The sequence below is a fragment of the Dermacentor silvarum genome, chromosome 6 (genome assembly GCF_013339745.2).
Source record: "Dermacentor silvarum isolate Dsil-2018 chromosome 6, BIME_Dsil_1.4, whole genome shotgun sequence".
NCBI classification, from domain to species: domain Eukaryota; kingdom Metazoa; phylum Arthropoda; class Arachnida; order Ixodida; family Ixodidae; genus Dermacentor; species Dermacentor silvarum.
The window spans coordinates 133095491-133102500 of record NC_051159.1 but is presented as its reverse complement, the minus strand read 5'-3'; positions in this window follow the sequence as shown (position 1 = coordinate 133102500).

Genomic DNA, 7010 nt, shown 5'->3' with positions numbered 1-7010 from the left:
ACATTAACGTTATCAAACATGTCTGACCTATTTAGTTCGTTCGCGCTCAATGTTGACTAAAAGTACGCGTCATTTCGCTGTGCCTTAGGGAACTAAGATGTCGCCAAATTAACATGGCCAATGCATGGAGGAAGGGGAAAAAACTTCCTCTTCCTCCATGGCCATATGCGGCAGAGCTGCAGTACAGTGTACTCTGGCTGTGTTCCAATTCTTTCCATCATCGTAGACAGTCTACTTTGATGTCTACGAAGACAGCCAAGACAGCTTCGAGGCCAAGTTACAGTTGCCAAGTAATGGAACGCGTTTAGAGTCGTCTGGTAGACGCTTCTGCGACGTAACGCCACCACGCGGCGACAAAAAGAATGTTGAGAAAAGCACACATTAGTTCTGTATTTTAAGTATTTTCGCCTGCGAACCTATGAAAAACATGACGTCACTTATATTTAGGGTATATAAAAGCGTTTCTACGTTTTTGTGTGCGCAGACTACTTTCCCGTCGAGTTTCTACTAGAGTGTACTAGATAATGGTCGAGTGGGCCGAACGGCGCTCTCCCGCTGAGGCGCCGCGTGTGGAAAAATTTTGCGAGGGCGCTGCGAGCGAACTGGATTGGGGCGGAGACGCGCTCCGCGGCATATTCAACGCACTTTCGCTGCGGGCGCCGAGGCCGATTGCGCATAGTACGCTCTTAAAATAGTGCTTTATTTCAACTGCAAATTTATGTTTACACCATCTTGCCAAACATATATATTTGAGGCATGGATTATACAACGCGTCGTCTTCAGTTTTGCTGTCGTTGTCAAGCGCGTCGTCTGCTAGCGAGCGCGCGTTCGCTACGCGGACGCTGGCGGCGCCCAGTTTTTCTCGCAGAACGTCTTTGTAGTACATTTGTTTTTATGTTTTAGTTGCTTTGGTGCGCTCATGACTCTTCACGGCGGGTACCAAAGGTAGTTTCAGTCAAGTGAACCATTGTTTTTAACACTGTCTTCTAAAAGCAACTGGCATCTCTGCAACATGAAGCTACGTACGAAAATTTTATTATTGATAGCGTGTCATTTTACGCGCGCTTCTTGTCGGTGGATATTGATCAGGAACAATGATCGAAGCAAACAATATTAAAGTGAAATAAACCAGGTTTATTAGCTGCGTGGCGCGAAGAATGACCGATGTATTTCTACGTAATTAAATCAAAGGGTACATTGAGAATGATACAAATGGTACAGTGAGAACTCCCGACCGTGCACGTTTGCATACGAAACACACGTATTAGTGAATACTGCACATAAAACTCTCATTCGCAGAAATATTATTCATAGCAGGCAATTAAATATATATATATATATATATATATATATATATATATATATATATGAAAGTGTTATTGATATGCTGTACGACGCCGAACAGTCGTTTCCGTAGGAATGTAACGCATAACCGCACTATTGCAGTCTCAAAGGTGAGAGACCGATGCAAGTGCGGATTGTTATTCCGAATGATTGTGCTGCCGGAGAGTTGTGGCTGTTGCGCAGAGGCGCAGTTCCTGAGAAAATTAACGCAGGAGTGTTAATAAGTCCGGCTAATAAGCTGCTAATAAGCCCTGCTAATAAGTGTAATAAGCTGTCATTCAATATAAATGCCCCGTTTTGGGGCAGCCTGTAAATCTGCTAACTTGATTCAGGCACGGAAAACTTTTTTTCTTTTTTGACAGTCTCACCATCTTTGCAACCCATTAAAACTGGGTGCCCCATGTGGTACCACACTTATCTTCTTGAACGAACGCAGCAGATCTACACATATCTGTACGTGTGTGTGAGGTGTGCCGTTTCTCTAATTGCTTCATTATTGTCGTTATGATAGTGCGTCGAATAACTGAAAGCAGCCGTTTATAATATACAAGCTGCTTAGTTGAGCGTACAGACATTTGGGAATGGCATTACATTTATGTATGAAATATAGGATAAGCGTAACATGTTTTTCTCGGAAATCAGACTCGAGAATAATTTATTTTGTTTACACTCCTAGCAAAAAGACGAAGAACGCAGCCACCTGTCTTTTTTTTTAGTTCAAACAAATTTGTGGGTTTTACGTGGCAAAACCACGATATGAGTATGAGGCACCCGGTTTAGATTTCCCCACCTGGGGCTTTTTAACGTGCACCTAAATAGAAGTACACGAGTGTTTTCCATTTGTTCCCATCGAATTCCGCGACGGATTGAACCCGTGAGTTCCAGTTGAGCAGCGCAACGCCGTATATCCACTATACCGGGTGTTCGAAATTTAGGTTTAGGGGATTTTTAAAAATCTCCTGTGGCAGTTAGCACAATTCTCATTGATGAGCTGGGTTATTCGAAGAGGCGGACATTAGTAGCACGAGAATCGAAACACCTATTCAACTTATTAACAAAATTGATTAATGAACTTCTTAGTTAATTACTTTACGACACATATTGCAATTTAATAATTGTAGCCGGTGATGTTGCAAAACGCATCCACTTCAAATGAATTTCCAGAATGACACCAGAATGACACCGACCGCGATAAATGACCCCGTACCCATTACTCCGCATTCTGTTACGCGAGTAAGGCGGAAACTTGAATAGAATGTTGCGCTGCAGTTTTTTTTTTTTTTCAATAACAATGCTTCCCGCAAATCTGAGTACCCGCCGCGGGGGCTCAGTTAGCGCTGCTGAGGACGAGTTCGCGGAATCGAATCCCGGCCGCGGCGGCCGCATTTCGATGGAGGCGAAATGCAAGAAGCCCGTGTGCTTGCGTTGTAGTGGACGTTAATGAACCCCAGGTGGTCAAAATTAATCCGGAGCCCTGCACTACGGCGTGCCTTATAATCAGAACTGGTTTTGGCACGTAAAAAACCCCAAAAGAAGAAAGAAATCTGAGTACAAGGTGCCGGATGGGGCAGATATGCTTTACTTGTTTGAAGCGGCAAGCAGGAAGGTTACATATGTTTCTCCGTTTGCGTTCCGCAAGACCTACTGATGGAAAACTATATGCGGAACAATACACACGAGAGATACATGCTGCTTGAAGAACGAGAAAAATATTTGTTCTCCAAAGGGAACCGTACAATAACATAGTAGAATGAAAGCCGACACTGCGGCCGCAATGCACGGGCAATCACCGAGCGGCATTAAAAAATAAAATGAAGAGAAAGAAAAGCATTTGTTCTTAAGACATATATACATGTCATATTCGATTATGAACACCGTTTGAAAGGTCTGAACGCAAATACCAGCGCGCGAAGTAGTGCGATTGACCCTGCCGAGCAGTATCACCAGCAGTTTCCAACGGCGCGACCTTGATGCGGCCCAATGATGATGATGATGATGATGATTTATTGGCATCCCCTTTGAAACGGGGCGGCGACAAATAGTCACCTAGCCTGCTTGATTTAATCAGGTATACTATACATGTTCTTTATCTTGCATTTTTGTATACCTATCATTATTTTTCTTTTTCAAAAATTTACCTTGTACCGCTGCCTATGATTTTAAGAGATCAGGTCGAATCCAGTTCGATCGCAGCGCCGCCACAGTATTTTTCCACGTCGGGCGCCTCACTGCAAAGCATGCGCCGCCCCAGCCGCTCGTCCCACTCGACCATATTCTAGTACACTCTAGTTTCTACGTCCTGCTCAGTCGCCATCTTGTTTAGGCAGGAAAGTAGCCTGCATCGTTCTTGGCTTCGATGCTGTCTTCGCGATACTGTCTACTTTGACATCTTCGTGAGAATTAGAACGAGACCACGAACGAGACCGCCGTCCGCTTAGCTGTCTATTTAGCCGTCTACGGCGAGTATTGGAACCGATTGGAACTATTGGCGGCGGCGGAGTGTTGCAAGTAGAGTGTACTACACTCTAAAAACAGTTGCACCCTTTGGGGCGTATTTTTGCCACAGAACAATAATAGTCATCTGACTTGCGTGGCTTTCCTTTCTTTAACGCTGTGCGCCCGGCACTTCTCGGTCACGAACGACAAGAGCGTTATCAGCGTGACACAGCCTTCTCGACAGGAAAGTAGCTAGTGCAGAGTTTTCAAGATAGGAAACGCAAGCAAGAGAGATGACGATTATTGTTGTGTGGCAAAAATGCACCCCAAAGGGTGCAACTGTTCTTACAGTGTAGACAATGGTCGAGTGGGCCGAACGGCGCTCTGCCGCTGAGGCGCCGCGTGTGGAAAAATAGTGCGAGGGCGCTGCGAGCGAACTGGATTGGGGCGGAAATGCGCTCCGCGGCATATTCAACGTACTTTCGCTGCGGGCGTCGAGGCCGATTGCGCATAGTACTCTCTTCAAATAGCGCTTTATTCCAACTGCAACTTTATGTTTACACCATTTTGCCAAACATATATATTTGAGGCATAGATTATACAACGCGACGTCTTCAATTTTGCTGTCGTTGTCAAGCGCGTCGTCTGCTAGCGAGCGGCGTTCGGTACGCGGACGCTGGCGGACGCCCAGTTTTTCTCGCAGAAACTCTGTGCAGGATATTTTTAATGGTTTAGTTGCTTCGGTGCGCCCATGACTCTTGACGGCCGGTACCAAATGTAGTTTTAGCCAGGTGAACTGCTGTTTTTACCACTGTCCCCTAAAAGTAACTGGTATCTCCGCACCATGAAGGCTACGTGAGAAAATTTTAGTATTGATATCGTGTCATTTTACACGCACTTCTTGTTGGTGGATATTGATCAGGGACAATGATCGAAGAAAACAATATTAGAGTGAAATAAACCAGGTTTATTAACTGCGTGGCGTGAAGAATGACCAATGTATTTCTAGGTAATTAAATCAAAGGGTACATAGACATATATTTTACGATATATATATGTAAGGGAAAAAATAACGAATATTCGAAATGCAGTAATCGAAAAAGTGAGAACTCCCGACCGGAATAAGTGCACGTGTTTGCAGTAACAAACACACTTATTAGTGAATACTGGAAATAAAACTCTCATTCGCAGAAATAATAGTGACAGCAGGCAAAACCATCTAATATATATATATATATATATATATATATAATGTGTGTGTGTGTGTGTGTGTGTGTGTGTGTGTGTGTGTGTGTGTGTGTGTGTGTGTGTGTGTGTGTGTGTGTGTGTGTGTGTGTGTGTGTGTGTGTGTGTGTGTGTGTGTGGTGTGTGTGTGTGTGTGTGTGTGTGTGTGTGTGTGTGTGTGTGTGTGTGTGTGTGTGTGTGTGTGTGTGTGTGTGTGTGTGTGTGTGTGTGTGTGTGTGTGTGTGTGGTGTGTGTGTGTGTGTGTGTGTGTGTGTGTGTGGTGTGTGTGTGTGTGTGTGTGTGTGTGTGTGTGTGTGTGTGTGTGTGTGGTGTGTGTGTGTGTGTGTGTGTGTGTGTGTGTGTGTGTGTGTGTGTGTGTGTGTGTGTGTGTGTGTGTGTGTGTGTGTGTGTGTGTGTGTGTGTGTGTGTGTGTGTGTGTGTGTGTGTGTGTGTGTGTGTGTGTGTGTGTGTGTGTGTGTGTGTGTGTGTGTGTGTGTGTGTGTGTGTGTGTGTGTGTGTGTGTGTGTGTGTGTGTTTGTGTGTGTGTGTGATATACTGTACGACGCCGAATGTCATTTCCGTTGGAATGTAACGCATAACAGCACTATTGAAATCTCAAAGGTGAGTGACTGCATGCAAGTGCAGGACTGTAATTCCGAATTATTTTGCTGCCAGAGAGTCGTTGCTGTTGCGCAGAGGCGCAGTTCCTGAGAGAATTAACGGACGGGTGTTAATAAGTCCTGGTTAAAAAGTTCCTCACTCTCATTCGATATAAACGCCCTGTTTTGGGGCAGCCTGTAAATCTGCTAACTTGATTCAGACAAGAATTTTTGACAGTCTCACCATGTTTGCAACCCATTAAAACTGAGTGCCCCATGTAGTACCACACTTATCTTCTTCAACGAACGCAACAGATCTGTACATATCTCTACGTGTATTTGAGACATGCCGTTCCTTTAATTGTTTCCTTATGGTCGTTATGATGGTGCACCGGATAACTGAACGCAGACGTTTATAATATACAAGCTGCAGAGTTGAGCGGTCATGCATTTGGGAACGGCATTACATTTACGCATGAAATATAGGATAAGCGTAACATGTTTTTCTCGGAAATCAGACTCGAGAATAATTTATGTTGTTTACACCCCCAGAAATATAAGCCGAAGAACGCAGCCACCTGCTTTTTCCTTTTTCGTTTTTTAATATAAGCAAATTCTTGAGTTTTACGAGGCAAAACCACGATATGATTATGAGGCACCCGGTTTAGTTTTTGCCACCTGGGGTTCTTTAACGCGTACCTGAATAGAAGTACACGAGTCTTTTTCCATTTCGTTCCTATCGAATTCCGCGACCTGGATTGAACCCACGAGCTCCAGAATTAGCAGCGCAACGCCATATCCACGATATCGGCACTAATTAGGGTACCGCGCAGGCTTTCTTTCTTTCTTTTTTTGAAGTATCGACTGGAAAAAAAATTCCACGTACGGCTTACGGCCAAAGATTAGCATATAGAATGGCTAACTAAAACCGTTTTCGGTGCTCGAGGTCCGACTGCAATAAATGACCCCGTACCAATTACTCCGAATTCTGTTACGCGAGAAAGGCAGAAACTTGAATGGAATGTTGCACTGCAGTTTACTTTTTTTTTATGTATACCAATGCTTCCCGTAAATCTAAGTACAAGGCGCCAGATGAGGCAGATATGCTTTACTTGTTTGAAGCGACAAGCAGGAAGGTTACATATGTTGCTTCGTCTGCGTTTCGCAAGATCTACTGATAGAAAACTATATGCGCAACAATACACACGAGAGATACATGCTGCTTCAAGAACGAGAAAAAATATTTTTTCTCCAAAGGGAACCGTACAATAACATAGTAGAATGAAAGCCGACACTGCGGCCGCAATGCACGCGCAATCACCGAGCGGCATTAGAAAATAGTAAAAAATAAACGAGGAAGAGAAAGGAAAGAAATTTATTATTAAGGCATAAATACATGTCATATGC